At 43.8% G+C, this 17,280-nt stretch overlaps 1 long non-coding RNA gene across 3 annotated transcripts in view; it reads right to left on the bottom strand.

Moving 5' to 3' along the window:
- Positions 1-426: 426 nt before the first annotated feature.
- The window catches only part of LOC123811064, a 66,552-nt gene continuing 49,698 nt past the window's right edge, over positions 427-17,280 (bottom strand). For 2 of the 3 annotated variants that reach the window (XR_006784343.1, XR_006784342.1), the window contains one exon: positions 10,350-12,612. This is a non-coding gene — a long non-coding RNA (uncharacterized LOC123811064). Of the gene's footprint in view, positions 954-10,349; positions 12,613-17,280 lie in introns of those variants that run through there. The other variant, XR_006784344.1, reaches the window with a different exon arrangement.

Genomic DNA, 17,280 nt, shown 5'->3' on the forward strand with positions numbered 1-17,280 from the left:
GGATACAGCAGTTAATAAGGTAGACATTGTTACTATCCTTACACATATTGCTCTGTGATTAAAAGAGCCCCTTGTGGTAAGAATGTCAGCACCTGAATCCGGGATCTCCCACCTTACCTCTTTGAACCTCAGTCAACCCTAAGCAGAATAAAGACAATAGCTCTATCTACCTTCCTACCTATCTACTCATAGGGTCAGATAAATATGTTGACGTGCTCTGTAAACTAAATAGCACTAGAGAAAGATAAGGTATGACTACTACAGAGATGTATAATGCTTTCTCTCATATTCAAAAGAATTAAAAGCAGGGACTTAAATAGACATTTGTACACCCATATTTCTAGCAGCATTATTCACAAGAGTCAAAAGATTGAAACAACCCAAATATCCATCAGTAGATGAATGGTTTAACAAAATGTGGTCTATGCATAAAACATTATTCAGCTTTAACAAGGAGGGAGTTCTGATACAAGCTACAGCATGGATGAATCTTGAAGACATTATGCTGCATGAAACACATCAGACACAAAAAGACGAATATTGTGTGATCCCACTTACATGCAGTCAAATTCACAGAGACAGAAAGGAGAATGGTGCTCACCAGATGCTATAGGGAGGTGGGATGCGGTGTATTATTTGATGGCACCAAGTTTCAGTTTAGGATGATGAAAAAGTTCTGGGGATGGATAGTGGTGATGGTTGCACAACGATATAAATGTACTTAATGCCACTAAACTGTGCACTTAGAAATAGGTAAAATGGTTTTTTAGAAAATGCTTCCAGGAATGCAGCTGTGCCCAGGTAGGTGTCAAGGTGAAGTGCCAGCAGCTTCTCCCGCAGGTGTCTTCTTAGCATGCATCAGCTCAGTGCATGCCTGCTGCCTGGGTTCCGCTCTTCGGCTTGAAGGCTCAAGGCCCTGCCTGTGTCAGCACAGAGGGAACTGGCCCAGCTCCCTGTGGAAACACATCAGGAGCACAACATCCGTGTGTAAGATCAAAATGCATCATTAACGTTTTTAGTGAGAAATCACCATCGGGGATATTCTACATCAGTGTCATCACTGTGTCTGCTTTCTGTTGGCCGAAGTTCACAGGAAGCAACTTCTGAAGGTTATTTGGTGAACATTGAATCAAGACAGAGGAGACTAAAGGTTTAAGTGGCACTGTGATAGGATAGGATGTTCTTACCAAAGGGGCCTGACTCCTTGAAGTCTGTTGATGACACTTACATCTAATGTCTATGGCTTCCATCACCGAATTAGAGACACCCCTTCCAAAAGGATCAGAAATTACCTGTTGATTGACTTCAGTTCTCTCTCTTTTTACCCTGCTTCTGTGACTGAGCAATCCTCCCCCTTTCTGATCAAACCTTTCTTTGTTTAATACAATGTTCAAATAAATTGTATTTGAGTTGTGTGGGCATGGGGACTATTTTCGCTCTTTCAGATGACTTCTGGTACCTCCACGCTAATGCATTTTGTGTTGAAGGTTTACATCTCAAAGAAAAATAGCAGCCCCTCCCTACCTACGGAGTTCTTAGGGATACCTCCTAGAGCCCCCAAGTGCTTACAACAACTATTATTACCCATCTTTTCCAGTTATCTCAGCATATGGGTGACTAGGGAGAAGCTCAAAGATCTCTTGTCTGTACAGTTGAGCTGGGAATGCAAACCGGAGATGTCTCTAACAGTGACTGATGCGAAAACTGATGAGCTTGCTGGAGAGGCAGAGCCTTCCCTCTCTCCACTCTCCTTGGGCTCTGTGTGCCACTAACTGCCTGAGTCCATGACAAATCGCAGCTCAAAATGGACTTTAAATACTTCTCTTCCTGGCAGGCTCGGTGGAAAGAGGCAAAGGATTGCTGGCACTGAGGACCTCTCCACGCAGATCCGCCTGGCAGAGGTCGGGGACGAGGGCCCTGGGGGAATTTGACCTTAAGCAGACCAGATGTGCAGATAAACAAAAGGAACCATGGTTTTGAGCCTGGTCAGCTTCTTAATCCTTTATAAGCACACTCATCAATCACTGCAAATTCTTATCCCAAAGTAGGATTCTCCAGAAGAAATCCATTTATGGAGGCAGATGCTTCTTCTCTTACATGTATTCTGTTAGGCAGAATAAACTGCACAAATGACAGTAAGCATTGAAATGATAGAAATGATGGCAAGGCTGATGGTAACGTTCAGTTCATAATAACCCAAATCAATTCTCAGCGTGAGACCTGGACAGGTCAGTTGGGGAGAAGTTTATGGCAAACGCACAGTTCTTGGGAGACTTAACACAGTTATGCTATGTGTTGCCTTTAACCTAGAGAACATGGACTTGGGAGTCAGACCAACCTATGGTCAAATCCCAGCCCTTCTATCATGTCATTCTAGGTAATGGTTGGGCCATTCCTTAAGTCACATCACAAATGGGATTGTGAGATTTAATAGGCCAACTTCAGGATGCCCCAGCCCTTCAGCCTCAGAGAAGGAGGACTTTGGAGACACAGGAGGTGCCCGAGCTCCAGCAGGGCAGGCTGCCCGGACACGGACCAAAAACAGGTGGATAGAGATATTAGGGGTCTACTGGCTCCTCTCGTCCTTCCTCGACATCCCTTGTGAGTTTATAGATCCCCCAAGACCAAATCACTCCCTGTTTAAGCTGTCCTCGCATTTGGAGCTCCCGTAACAACAGCGATAAAGGGAGAAGCGCGCTCAGATTTCCACCGCAGCTGTTCCGAGGTGCAGTGAGTTGTGTGAGTCCCCCCTTAGCACTGTGGATTCTCTCCACCTGTGCTCGCCACTCAGTCGAGACTGGTGTTTTCTGATGTACAGCCTTCCTGAAGGAAAATCAGTGTTTTTATTCACAGGGTTAGGACCAAAAATAGCCTCTTTTCACCCCAACCCATATCACTGCCACATTACAAATACGTTTTGTGCATCAGCCTTCAAGGTTGTTGTGCTTCCTTCCTGCTTTCCCCTTTCATTAGACAGGATTTCCAGTTATTCCCTATTTTGTTCTCATTAGAACACTGCTTGTCACATGTTTTCACCAGAGACATTCATCACCAAGGTCAGAGGGTGAATATTGTGATCTATTACGCTTAGAGGAATCTAATGAAAAGCCACATAATTATCCAATTTAAAGAGGAGCATGTAAAAAAAAAAGGGGGGGAGCACTTGCTATAATTTAAATTGTTTTGTTTCCCTGAAGCAAAATTCAGCACCTGATTGACAAGACCTAATGATAATTCTTATTGATATGGTGATGTTAATTGTGGAGAGATATTTAATAAGTCCCATATTCTGGAGGTAAATGCGTGCTCTTAACCTGCACCTGAACCTGATTTTTGATGCAGCGTGGGGATGAGGTACAGATACAGATAAGTGAGCACAAGTGGATTTTCAGTCTTGTGTGGCAGAATGGAAATTGGAATCTTCAGAATCTATTAGGAGAACAATTCCACAGTTGCTCACACTTTTATAAATTATACTGTATATTACAGAAAGACACAAAGTCAGGGGAGGTTCAAGAGAGGATATTGTCGTGACTTTGCCGAGGAGTTTTTAGGCTGGTATTTGGCGGTGGCTTTGTGTTGCCATTTTTTAGCCAAAGACACACACTGAAGAATGTCATCCATATTCATTTTCGAACAAAACGGACTAATGAAATCCATTTCCGGTATCACCTCTCTCCCGCCCCCAGGTACGGCTGACATTCCAGCAAAGGAGGCTAACTTTAAAACCTGTATAGACTCTTGGGAAAAAATTCTTACAGCATGAAGTAAATCTTTTTAGAGGTTCACGGGCCTCAATTACAAAAGAAAGTAACTCATGAGGACTGAAATACAACTAAATGGGTGCCCACCCTGAGATCCCTGGGCTGCTGGAAACAGCTGTTGGGGCTGTGGACGAAGCTGGGGTCAGCAATGACTTCTTCTTTTCCTTTTTTATTGCATTTATTGGGATGACATTGGTTAATAAAAGTATATAGGTTTCGGGTGTACAAGTCTATATACCACATCCTCTATGTATTGTACTGTGTGCTCACCACCCAGATCAAGTCTCCTTCCATCACCATTTATCCCCCTTTACCCTCTTCTACCCCCCCACCCCCTTTCCCTCTGGTAAGCACCATACTGTTGTCTGTGTCTTGAGGTTGTTTGTTTGTTTGTTTGTTTGTAGCTTAAACTCTTCACCTTTTTCATCCAGCCCCGAAACACACCTCCCCTCTGATAGCTGTCAGTCTGTTCTCTATCTGTGAGTCTGTTTCTATTTAGTTGAGAGACTGTTTCAAAATCATTACCGGGACAAGAGATGATGAGTCACCAGATCTGGTGGTGTGTGATTTCACTATAAATTGCAGCCTTCTCCAATGGGGAAGCTGTGCACTTTTTGCGTTTTATGTCCTAAGAGTGTTTTCAGTATTGGAACATGAACACTCCACGTGCTGTTGCGAGACAATCCCATCACTGCGAGCTAATACTCATGTAGACATCTTTGGGCCAAGAGTAAACAGCTTGAAAAAAAGTTACTGTAACAATAAACAGACTTCAAAAAATAATCAAAGTGGCTTAAATTGGAGGGAAGGCAAGTTGTGGACTTTTCAGTTCAAATGACTTTTTTAAAACTCCAACTTCACATAGTTTTCTAATTTTTCTTAGAAAAAAGAGCATTACATGGTTAGCATCTTCATGTGATATCTTGATCAATATAATCCTTTATGCCAAACTATATTTCACTTCAAAATAACCAAGCCAAAGACTGTTACATATAACCTAATTCACAAATGGACCACTGTCACCATAAACTATGAGTTATTAATCCACAAATTAAAACAGGAGAGCCAAAATGTAATGATTAAGAGGGTGTCCCAGAAAACAAGAGTCGTTTTTAATAAACAAAATATCTTAAAGATTCAAAGCATTCCAAGGCAAGATTCTTCTGAGCATGCCCTCTGGGCTCTGGCACATAGTGGATAATTGGTAAATGAGCAAAGACCAAGAAATCCTTTCTTTCTTTTTGCTTCATTGCTTTTGCTTTGCTTTTAATGCATGCACCTTCGAATAGTCCGGATTTAAATTATATTGACATTGATCCACATACTCACCTTAACTGAAAAAAAAATTAAGTTAATTGGAGAAGACCAAATTGATCACAGGTTATGATAGCAACAGCAGTTCAAACTACTGCTATGATTTTCAGCTTCTTAGGCCAAAGCATTACATCATGTATGGGAGATTATAATTTCTCTGAACATTTCTGGTATCTCACTACCCAAAAGGCAATATGCTCGCAAATTGAAGAGTTCAGAGAAAAGCAATAAAGATAATTAAGGAGGCCCTCAGATTGACTGATGGAAAGAGCTGGAAAGAAGTAAGTGTGGACTGTGTGGCCCCAAGATGACCCGGTGGTTCTAGGAATAACATGCAGATATCTGGAGAGATGAGATTCCCGTCTGTGGTAGGCATTAGTCCACACAGACTCACAATGAAATAATAAACAGAAAGGACCTGGCACTGGTCCAGGTCAAAAGCCTAGGCTATGCCGGCAGTGGGCAGCTGCCAACACCTGCCCTGTGCTTCTGCAGCAAGAGGTGTGGGAACGGGGTAGGCCTGGACCTAAGAGACGTTGAGATGGTGCCAAGGTGCCGCTATTTCTACCCCATGCCTATCTGACCACACCCTCATCCCATGTAAGGCACCTGGGACCTTGAAATGGCCTGTACCTCAAAAGGGAAAAAGTAAGGGCTCGTTAACATCATGCTGAGAAGTCTGGATTCAAATCCCAGCTCCAATGCCCTCCCACTGAGGGACCTTGGGAAAGTTACTCAACCTCCCTAAGAGGCTCTTTCCTCACTTGTAAAATGTCGATAACACTAGTGCCCTTCTCGTAGGGCTGTTGAATGAAATTGTTTGCATAAAGCACTCCTCAGAGTGCCTGGCCTATAATAAACAGTGAACACACAGTAGCTATGGTTCTTGTTTATTTTAATTAACAGCAAATGCAGGGAAAACCCTAAGGGTCAGCAAAGATCCATCCTAAAAGGGTTTTTGGGCCCTAAAACATTCACCTGTTTTGGCCTGGCCTAAGGGACCAAGCCAGAATCTGAGCAGATTTCACAAAACATCTGTTATTGCTATCTTCTCCCCAGCATGCCAGTTTCCTTTATACCTATGATAGGTTTGGGGACCCAATGTCCCAATTTGCCCAGAACAGACCTGGATTATGCTTATTGACTCAGGGTCATTATTAATAGCACATCCTTTTGTTCATGAGAGTCACCATTATGATGATGAATGATATGATCATCCTAGTTATAGGTCTCTTGACATCTTTTTCTCCAAACCTGTTCCATCCTGCACCACCTCTTCATAATGAGTTTCCTAGTATATCAAAGTTACTATGAAAAAGCATTTTTCATCGGTCTTTACTTTACCTGAGCCATTGTTGATGGTTCCCTCAGTTTATTTCAAAATCTGATGAATGGATTCATCTCTACCCTAGCCAGATAATGTCCACCTTTTAATGTGCTCAAGCCAAAGTACCTAGACAGTTAGTCTGTCCTATACCAATAAGATTCTCCATTCCCACTTTTAATTTATTTTCTCTGGAAATTTTCCAGTGCCACTGAATCTTTTGTAAAATTTTACTGTGGCTATTTTTTAAGACAATAAAATATTTCCTCTTTTTCTTCCAGTGTTTGGAGTCAGGAGATGAAGGTTTCAGTGCCAGCTCCATCTTTGTGACCTGCAAGAACTCACAGAGGTCACTTAATCTCCCTGAGCCTCAGTTTTCTCATCTCTACAATGGTAATAATATGCACATAGTCATGTCACCTGCAAATAATGATAGCTTTACTTTTTCTCTTCCTGTATGTCTTTTATTTTCTTGCTTTAGTACACTGGCTAAGACCTCAAGTACAATGTTGAATAGAAGTGGTAAGAGTGGACATCCATGCTTTACTCTCATTCTTATGAGAAAAGGATTTAATGTTTCACCACTGAATGTGTTGTTATCTGTACATTTTTCATCAATGTCCTCTATTGGGTTGAAGAGGTCCCCTTCTGGTCCCATTTACTGAGCATGTTGAATTTTGTCAGATATACTTTCTCTCTTCATTGACATGACCATATGATTTCCTCCCACAGCCTGTCATTTATCAAATTACAGTGATTAATTTTTAAGTATTTAAAGCATTTTACATTCTTGGAATAAATCCCACTTATGGCTGGACTCCATTTGCTGATTTTGTGTTAATGACTTTTATATCTACATTATTAGTGTCATGCTACAAGAAAAGTATTTCTATTCCCTTCCGATCCTTGAGAATCAAATGAGACTGCTCATTTAATTTGTTTTGTAGACTGTGAAGTGCTGTGCACAAATAGGCTCTAAAACCACTGCACCTGCTACTGATGATGTCAACACCTGGTGCAAAGGTGGCCTTGCCACAGCCACGGCCCACAGGCTGGTCAGGAGCCAGGCTCAGTGATCCATTCCCACTTCCTCACAAATCTGGTCACAACCAATAGCTCAACCCTCAGCCTATGAGTCCGGCAAAGATGCCTCCTGGATTTTCCAGGGAGGACCCAATCTTAAATATTCTCTCCTAGTATCAAATCTCATCACACCATATGTCCCGATTTTGAGTTTAAGAATAGTTCTCCCTGAATGCACTGACTTACTCTTGCCTAGAAAGAAACTCACCTGCCACTTTCTTGACTACTCAGGTAGATCCAAAACATTTCCCCACAATGTCCAAACTCCAGAAATGACAGGACTTAACGATATGCACAAAGCTTTAATGTATCTATAAAGATTTCAGCCTCTACTTCAGAAGTTTAAAGGGAAGTAAGATTCCTTGGTTTTGACAAAGGTTATTAAAATTATCCTAATTTGCTTGTCTCTTGCATAATCTTGCATGTTCTTTCATTCAGTCATTTATTCAGCAAGTATCTACTGAGCATCTGCTATGTGCTAGGTACTAGGCATTGTTCCAAATGCAGGAGCTATGGCGGGGGACAGGATGGGCAAGACAGTGCTGTCATAAGGCCACGGTTGTTCAGGTGCTAATTTGATGTTAAAGCCCTGCAGTACTAACCAGACCTTCCTTCAGGACCACAATACTCACTCCCCTAGCTGCCAGGAGTTTAGGCTACTGATAACTCACATCTGAGAGCCTCCCAAGGCCTTGCCTTTGGCCAACACCAGAAGTTACATTCCCTTCTAGCCACATCTCATACTGATGGTTGGGGTTTGGGGGGTTACAAAGGCCAACTCCCTTGCTTCAGTATAGGATCCCTGTGAGGGGCTGTCCTAGCTCTGTATCCTACCTTCATGGCAACTCGACTCTTCCTGCTGCCCCATTCTCCTTTCCGCACCTCTCCCAGGTATTTTTTCCAGAGCATTCTCTGATCAACTGTCTGCACACAAATCCCTAAGCACTGGAGGAATGAGCTTAAAACAAGTCTAAATCCTGCTATCTTCTTAAATGCTGTTTCTGGAAGGTGGTAAGAGATTAACTAAATGACTATTAAATGCCTTTCTTTAAAAATAGTAGAGCTTAAAAATATACCAGGACCTAAGTAGAAAAGTTCATTGAAAAGCTGAAATCATTTTTTCCCCAAAATTAAAGCTATAACTGACGATTCCTCAGGGAAATCATGGCTCTCAACTACTACACTTCTTAAAAATGTAACCAAACAGAAAAAACCACCTACCACACAGAACAAGAGTTCAGGAAATTTTGTCTAACATTAAAGGTTCAGGTGTGCAGCATTCCAGACTTGAACCTCGGAAGTTAGTATAGCACTATTAAAGGGGCCAAACCCCCAGCTATGATGGGGACCACAGGCAGCCACCAGTTGTGAGACAGCATTTCTGTCTCACACAAGAACTTTTATAACAGAGCGACCTAGAATCTTCACATTAATTCCATGCTGCATGGTTCGTGACATTCTTTCAAGTTTGATTTCTTTTGGATGGCAGAGCCAAATTTTTCAATGGTGCAATGAGATATGGCAAGCCACAAGGAGGCTTTCAGATGGGAAAAGACTTGGCTACTCAACCAGCACTGGACAGTTCATGCTGTGTGTTTTTCCAGTACCTGGTAGGGGCCCAGTGAGGGATTCCTACTGATGATGGCCTCATTGGCCCCTGAGGTATGATGTCAGAGGGTAAAATGATGAGCCCCTGATGATTCACTCATTCATTTATCAAACTATTTATTCAACAGTGGATTGGTCAGGCTGAAACCTAAGGCAAATCACAAACAACCAACCAACCAGAGTAGCTTAAGGAAGCACGGGTTTGTTCCACACTCATGTAACAGTACAAGGTGAATGGTCTAGGGTGGGGGGAGTTCTGCCATCTGCCACATGTGGTCATTCAGGCCCAAGCCTTTCCATCCAGTTGCTCTGCTACCTTCCAGAGTGTTGCTTTTGCCTACACAGTCATGCTGATCATGGGCACCCCCACACTCCTGCCCTCAGGAAAATGGGTACCAGTCTAGGGCTAGGGCTTGGCTTCCCATCAAATGAGGCAGAAGTTACACACATCACTTTCTCTCTAATTCTGCAGGTAATGACTTGGGCACTAGCCACCCAGCCATAAGACGAGCTAGTGAGGTTGTCTCGCTGGGCACCTGGTGATGTTCAGCTTAAATCCTATTAGTATAGGAAACAGAAGATGCTTTGGTGGACACCGGGCAGTTTTTGCTAACAACACAAAGTTTGAACTTGGCATCCTGGACAGCAGTGAGTCCCATAGTGCTCTCTCCCATGGAACTTACAGTCTTGTGGGGAACAAAGTGGATAAGTACAGAAGTAACTACCAAACATAAAAGTCCAGGAAGAACAGAAAGTGATGCTGTGATAAAGACAAGAAAAGAGGGCACTAGACACAGGAAGTTAACGCACAGTCACGGGAGGGGCAGAGGGGTGCGTGTGCCTTGAAGCCAGTCCACGGAGTGGAGCTGGAGCAGAGTGAGCAAGGGCAAGAGGCAGGGGTAGGGACGTGGAGGGAACAGAGCAAGACCCAACAGCCCCTGCAGGCCGTGGCGAGGCAGTCTCACAGGGAAGCGCCTTGAGAAGGTATGTTACCTAATGTGATTTGCTTACATGTTTAAGACCCCTGTGGCTGCTGTGGGGAGAGCATAGCCATCTGTGTAATCTACCCATTACAATGAAGGAGGAATTCTAAGGCCAAGAGAGCAAGTGTTTAAACCTTACCTCTAAAGAAAGAATTTAAGTATAAATTGGTAGTTACAGAGTAGTCATGGAGATGTAAAGTACAGCATAGGAAACAGAGTAGCCAAAGAACTCATATGCACAACCCATGGACATGGACAACTTTGGGAGGATGCCTGAGGGAGTGAGGGAGGGCGGCTAGGTGAAGGGGGCAGAGGGAGAAAAATTGGGACAACTGTAATAGCAAAATCAATAAAATATAATTTTAAAGATACAGATTTTAAAAAAGAAGAATTTTAAGGTAAGGAATGAATCCCCTGTTGCTGAAGCTTCTTTGGGTTTTCCCAGAGCCGTCTGATACCAGCCACCAGGGCGGCAGCCTAGAGCCATGGTCAAAAATCCGGAACCTTCAAACCAGCTACTCTGGAAGAAAGATGATCAGGAAGCACATGGGTGGTTGTGCATAGTGATGGCGTTTGGGCTAAGTCACTCATCTCCAGTGGAGGGGCTCCTCATCTCATGCTTTGAGCTGCAGGGTTGTTACCTGACTTGAAAATACAGGTAGCTGGGGAGCAAGAGCTGGTTTCCCCTGAAGATACAGAAGGATATGGAAAGTAGAAATACCTCCTCTGGTTCTGTTTATCTTCATATGGAAAATCATAAAGGTTTATCTGTAGCAGAAGTGATAGGCAAATATTTGTAGTTTGCCTGCATCTTTTTAAAATGTAGTCTTGGATTCGCAGCTACCTGCAGATATTAATAATACCCCAAAGTTGCATCATTTTCACTAATTTACAAAGTCTTTGTTCATATTGCTTTTGTAGATACTTAGTTGAATTGATTTTTCTATAAATGACTCTTAATAAGTAAATGAGATCAATTGACTAAAAATTGAAATGTGTAATGGGCCTGCATTACCCAGTCATGCATCCTAAGCATGAAAGTCTTTGAAAATTGTCAGTAGGCACTGATGATTCAAGAAGCCTTGATTTCTTGAGCTCTTGGTTTATAAGCTGGTGACAACCTTGGATGAAATTCTGCATATTTGTAAGTAAAATTCTGAAACTTTGGAGAAAAGGGGTTATTTCAAATCTGTCTTATGAGAATATCCATGCATGTTGTGTCTGTGTTGACTCAAATTCTAAATTAGCTGCAGTGTGAACTAATCATTCAAAGCACTAAAGCTTGGCCTTGGGATGAAATTAAAGAAGAAACATTTATGTGAAATCATTAGAGAATTACCCTCAAAGTAAGATCACTAAATCCATACATATTTTCTTAAGGGAAAAAAATGAAAGTATCATCAGTTTCTGATTCTAAACTGAAGAAAAATTAGCCTGTGGACCATAGAAAACAACCTGTGTTGGACACTGCATGGTGTTTTTCCTACCTCTCATTTTCATTGTAACTAATATTTCCTAATGTATTCAACAAAGAAATGTAAAATAGAAATCTGTACTAGAAGGCTCCGATTTATCAATCACAAGAGCTCAAGTGACTGTTCTGGTACAGGGCTAGTATTGGGGTATCCGTGTCCCCAGTACACGATCCCAGCAGGTATTTCTAGGGATTAAGGATGCCCCAGAATAAGAAGTGTGAGAGCAGCAATGCAAAAGAGAGAGAATGACAGAAAAACAGGAGACAAGGAAGTAGAAGGTGCCACTTTCCATTCTTGACTTACCACCCATTTCAGAAAACATCTGCCCGTGTGTTTCCCAGAGAACACTCCCTCCTCACTCTCAGGCACCCATTCATTCATCAGCAACCTTTTACTGAGCATCTGTCATGAGCCCAGCACTGAGCTGGACCCTGAGACTACAGAGCTGAGTGATACGTGGCCCCTACCCTCAAGGAACCACAGAATGCTAAGAAATGAGCAGAGAAAGGAACACTCGAGACAGAGGAAAATGCTGAATGTTAAAAGCCTAGATTCACTCTGGCCTCTGCTGTTGGCTGGGCTGGCTTTACAAAGAGTGAGTTTTTGCCAGCCTCTGACTATGGGTATGCTTTCCCCAAGCAACAGGGAGGTACACGCACGGGGCTGCTGGGGAGAGCTGCAAATGAGGCTACCAGGAAGGCAAGGGACCCGTGTGAACCAAGGACCTGGGCACCAGGCTGAGAAGTTCAGGTTGGATTCTGCAGAGGGGACCCATGGCAGCTTTTACACCCAGGGAGAGGTGTCTGGGTTTAGGAAAGGCCAAGGACACAACGTGAAGCATGCTGTCTCATGTTCGACCTTGGGGCATACCGCGCGCAGATGATTCTTCTCCAGGGCCGCTCTCGCCAATGTCAGAGCCCTCCTGTGTTCTAGATCCGTGACTTCATCCTGGGACTGCACAGTGAGGACAGCTTGTCTCTGTATCTCCACGAGGCCTGGGAGCTCAGCCAGGAAGATGCGAAGCCCAGGCTGACTTCCCCACTGGAAGATGGACCCCTCTGCTGCAGGCAGTGGAAAAAGAAAAAAAACAAAATGCTGGGTTGCCCAGTGTCTTCTGCAGCTCACCGCTTGGTGAGGGGACATACACCACGATCCCTTGCTGTTGACCTATTTTGACCTATTTCCCTTTTATTTCTTACTGCATCATCTGGCTGTGACCCACCATAAAAAAGACATCCAAACTGTGTCCCTTTTCAGCCTCGGCTCCCACCCTAAAACTGCAGCAGACAGTTGCTTGAAGTGGCCCAAAGACAGTCTTTCTGACTCCCTCATGCCTTTTCACTGACTATTGCCTCCACCTGGAATGTTCTCTGTGACTCTGGCAACCTCCTACTTCCCTTTCCAGATGCAACCCCCGTAAAGGCTTACCTTTGCTGAGGTCTCCAGCTGGAGGCCATGCCCGCCTTCTCTCTGCCCCCTTACACTGTGCGTTCTAGTCTGTTCTACACTGAGCCCACTGCTGCGATTAACATCCCTCACAGCTGCCTCCCTCCCTTGCTGTGAGCCCTCAACACACTGGAAGGGTGGAGAATGTGTTCCTTTCATTGGTTGTCTCCCCAGCTCTCCAACATCTCGGCACATAGGAGATGTTGAGCCAACGTGGACTTCTCACAGTGACTTCCCAGATAACCCTTCACATTCTTACCGCATTTTACAGAGCTCACACTAGAAAAGCCCTCTCAACAGCTTTCGTCTTCTATATGCAATAATCTGCATTTACTAGCCCCAACTAGAGATGAGAAAACAGAGGTTCTAAGATGTAAGGTGATTTGTCCGAAGTCCCATAGCCAAAAAGTGGCAAAGCTAAGTCTTGCTCCTGGGTAGCCTGGTCTGCTCAGAGCTCTCTGGGCTGCTCAATAGGGAAGCGGCGCTGAGTTGCAAGTCCCAGGTTCAAAGATTTACTTTAGACACAGTCTCCATCCAGCACCCAGGGGCCTCATCTGCTCCTCCCCTCACCCAGTCCCACCAGTTCCAGCCTGAGCACCCCTTGGTGGGCTATCCTGAGGGTAGGGACTCCAAGCACCCAGACAGATAGGGTGCTTGTAAGAGGTTACTTGGGATGGCCTCTGGCAGGCTGACTCAAGTTCACATGATGGTCAAGTTAGCAAGCTGAGGCTGCCACCAGGACTACAGTGCCCGGGGGAAGAATGAGAGCTTAAATTACATCTCTTGCAAACCCACCCCTCATGTGGATTTGCATACAAAATCTTACATTAGAGCCCACGTCCTATCACAATGACCATAAAACCAGAAATAGGAGAGCTAAAATTAATGAGCTCTTTAGGTGTTTACAAATTGTCTCAATTTTAATTTACCTGATTAATTTGTTTTGAACAGGAAATATATTTGCAGGTTTGAAATTCCAAAGGCACACGAAGGTGGACAGTAAACATTGTCCTTCCAGCCCTTGTCCCCTCCTCACCAATTTCCCCTCTCCAGAGGTATTTCATGAATAGCCAAGAAAATACATACACGCACATATATGTGCATATTCTTTTCTCCCATTTTTATACGATGGGCAACCTATTTATACACTATTCTATTGTACATCTTGATGAGTTTTACATTTGACAATGTATCTTGGAACTCCTCGTGCCTCAGCACACAAGGCGGTGCCCCCACCTTTTTTACAGCCGTACAGTGTCCCATTGTATGGCTATGCCAAACTTTGTTTAACCAGTCCCCTAGTGAGGGACACTCCATTTGTTTCCCATCTGTTGCTATTATAAATAACATTGCAGTGAATAACCTCATACCTACATCCCGCCGTTCACAGGGGAGTACATCCGTAAGACAGATCCGCAGGCTTGGAACTGCTGGCCCAAGGGGTCCATGGATTTGTAATTTCAGTGAGCAATGTTGCCAAGTGGTCTTCCACAGAGTGTGTACTAGTTTAAAATCTAACCAGTAGTATACGTGCAGACCGCTGTCCCCACCAAAGTCCCTTTAACTCAGCCATCAGGGATGGTCTGGGGAGTCACAGAAGGCAGGAAGCCCAAATAACTTCCCTGTATTCAGAAAATAAAGATGGGGAAATGCAAATCAAAAGCACAGGGAGACACCACTTCACGCCCACTAGCATGGCTAGAATAAAAACAAAAATAAAATGGAAAAGGAGTGTTGCCGAGGCTGTGGAGAAATGGAAAGCCTTGTGTGCAGCTGCTGGGAAGGGAAAGTGGTGCAGCTGCTCGGGAAAACACTTTGGTGGTTTCTCAAGAAGTTAAACATAAAATTCCCATATGATCCAGCAATTCCGCACCCGCCATGTACCCAAAAGAATTCAGGTACTCAGACAAATACTGGCTCATTGAGTGTTCATTGCAGCATTGTTCACAATAGCCAAAAGGTGGAAACAACCCAAATACCCATCCAGGGATGAATGGATAAATAAAATGTGATAGGTACATACAAGGGAATGTTAGCCAGAAAAAAAAAAATTCTGATGCATGCTACAATACTACCAACGAACCTCAAAAACCTGCTGAGTGAAAGACGTCAGGCACAAAAGGTCACATATGATTTTATTTATATGTGACTGCCATATATTTATAAATATAAATGTATTTATATCTATATTCCAACTGCCATTGCCTCAGAGCTAAACTCCTTGAACGGTGGTCAGTCGGCCCAGTGGGGCCTTGCTATTAGCAGGAAAGGGTTCCCACTATGTAGGAAATAATTCACTGCCAAAGGGAAAAAATGGAAAGGAAATAGTCTGATTGTCATTTTCTTATTCTATACAAATAACAGAAGTCATCATTCCCTGATCCTTCTTTCATCTCGAAATGTATGAGGAAATAGCATGAGGGGTAAGAATCAGCTTCTACAAACATCATTTAGTGCTTTGCGACATCGACAGCGCATGATCACCAACAATGCATGATCACCGACTATGCAGTCCCTTCCCTGTCCCAGCCTCCTTTGCTGGTAGGAGGCTGGACCACTAGTCTGAGCCCGTGGGCTCTGGGAATGTCCTATGGGCTGTGTATAGGCTGAGGCAGACCAAAGCAAGCCGACTGGCCACCTCCACTTCCTTTCCCTGCCAGAGTCTCACTGAGGGTCACCGGCTTCTGAGAGCACAGCCACCAGATGACAAAGGGATGCCCCACATGCATCTGACTGCACATGAACAAAAACTGAACTTTTATGGCACAAAGTCTCCGAGATTTGGGGGTGTATGTGTTACCACAGCAGAGTCCATCCGGCTCTGGGCCTCACATGGTGAGATGTTGGGTAGGAATACCCAAGAAAGAGTCCCTCAAGGGGACTTGATCGCAAGGAGCTTACAGTCTAGGTTGGGAGAGCAAGTGGGCAGATATTCCCATGTCAAATGTTGACATTCAAACCACAAAGTCAGCAAACGGATACAGATATTATTCCAACAACTCCATGATAGAAAGGTGCTTTTACATCTGAGGTAGAAGGATAGGCTGGCAGGCAAGCAGTTACGGCCCCGACAGAAAACATTTCATTCAATAGGAGGCATAAATACGGGGACCTATGCAAAAAAATGTAAATATGTGATCTCAAGGTGGCAGGCTAACTTCTAATTTTGTAATTTAACATATTTTAAAACATACAGAAAAATATTCTACTTCTCACCCAACATGAACAATGATCATTTCTCTATGCAGTGCTAGCCACCCCATACACTGCTTTCCCTGCAGTACTTGTAAATGATCTAATAACCAGACCATGGTCCAATGACTCCAATTGTCTTTAAAAAAATCTTCTCACAGTCAGTTTGTTCAAATCAGAACCCAAAGAAGTGCTAAACACTGAACACCTCACTGGTGTGTCTTTAAAATCTAATTTCAGTGACGAGTTTATCCTCACAGACAATTGTTCAATGCCATTTCTAAAAATCAACTTCGTGAACATAAATAATGCATTGTAAAGGCCCTGCCTTCTCTGCTCACACATAAGGACAAAAGAAGTCTCATAAACATCCCCTAGAATATCGACATCCACCTAATCATGTTGAAACCCAACAGCAAAATGTCTGGCCAGGCTGCATGTGTCAAACGCACATGACAAGTGGCCCATGAGGGCAGTCAGATCTGAGACCCAGACGGCCCTCCGAAAGTGGCACGGGGAGAAAAGAGGGCGCACAGAGTGTGTCCATCTCCTTAACCGCTGGGACACATGTAGTCCCATCCCAAGACTCAGGGAACTGTGCAGAAGGTTGTAGTCTATCAGATAAGGTAGAAAGTGGCCCGAGACTCTGGTCCTTATCTTCTGGCTTTTCACTAAGCACAAATAAGTGAAGTTCTGGGAGGGAACGACTGGCAGCCCAGAGGGGGTCGAGCCTGTGCCTTTGGCCCAGTTGCAACACTACCAACCAGGTGAGCAAATGAGACCCAGAGCTCTCATGGTCAAACTCCAAACTCAGATATTTCCATTCGCTGATATTGTAGAATCAGAGAGGATTTTAGAATCTGAGAGAGAGGGGAAAAGAGAGCAAGAGGGGGAAACAAACAGAGACACAGAGGGCAAGAGTAGGAAGCATCCACCACTCATCCATCCACCGATCCATCCACACAAAGGGGAGGAGAAGGCAGCAAGAAGGATCCAGAAAAAGGGATAGGCCAAGAGCAGGTGTGAGGTGGACAGAAGAACAGAGTGGAGGAGAATGCCATCTTTTCAAAGCTGACAGTTTCCCTGAATAA

This window comes from Phyllostomus hastatus, unplaced genomic scaffold, assembly GCF_019186645.2.
Source record: "Phyllostomus hastatus isolate PE091 unplaced genomic scaffold, TTU_PhHast_1.1 phas_scaffold_78, whole genome shotgun sequence".
Classification (NCBI taxonomy): Eukaryota; Metazoa; Chordata; class Mammalia; order Chiroptera; family Phyllostomidae; genus Phyllostomus; species Phyllostomus hastatus.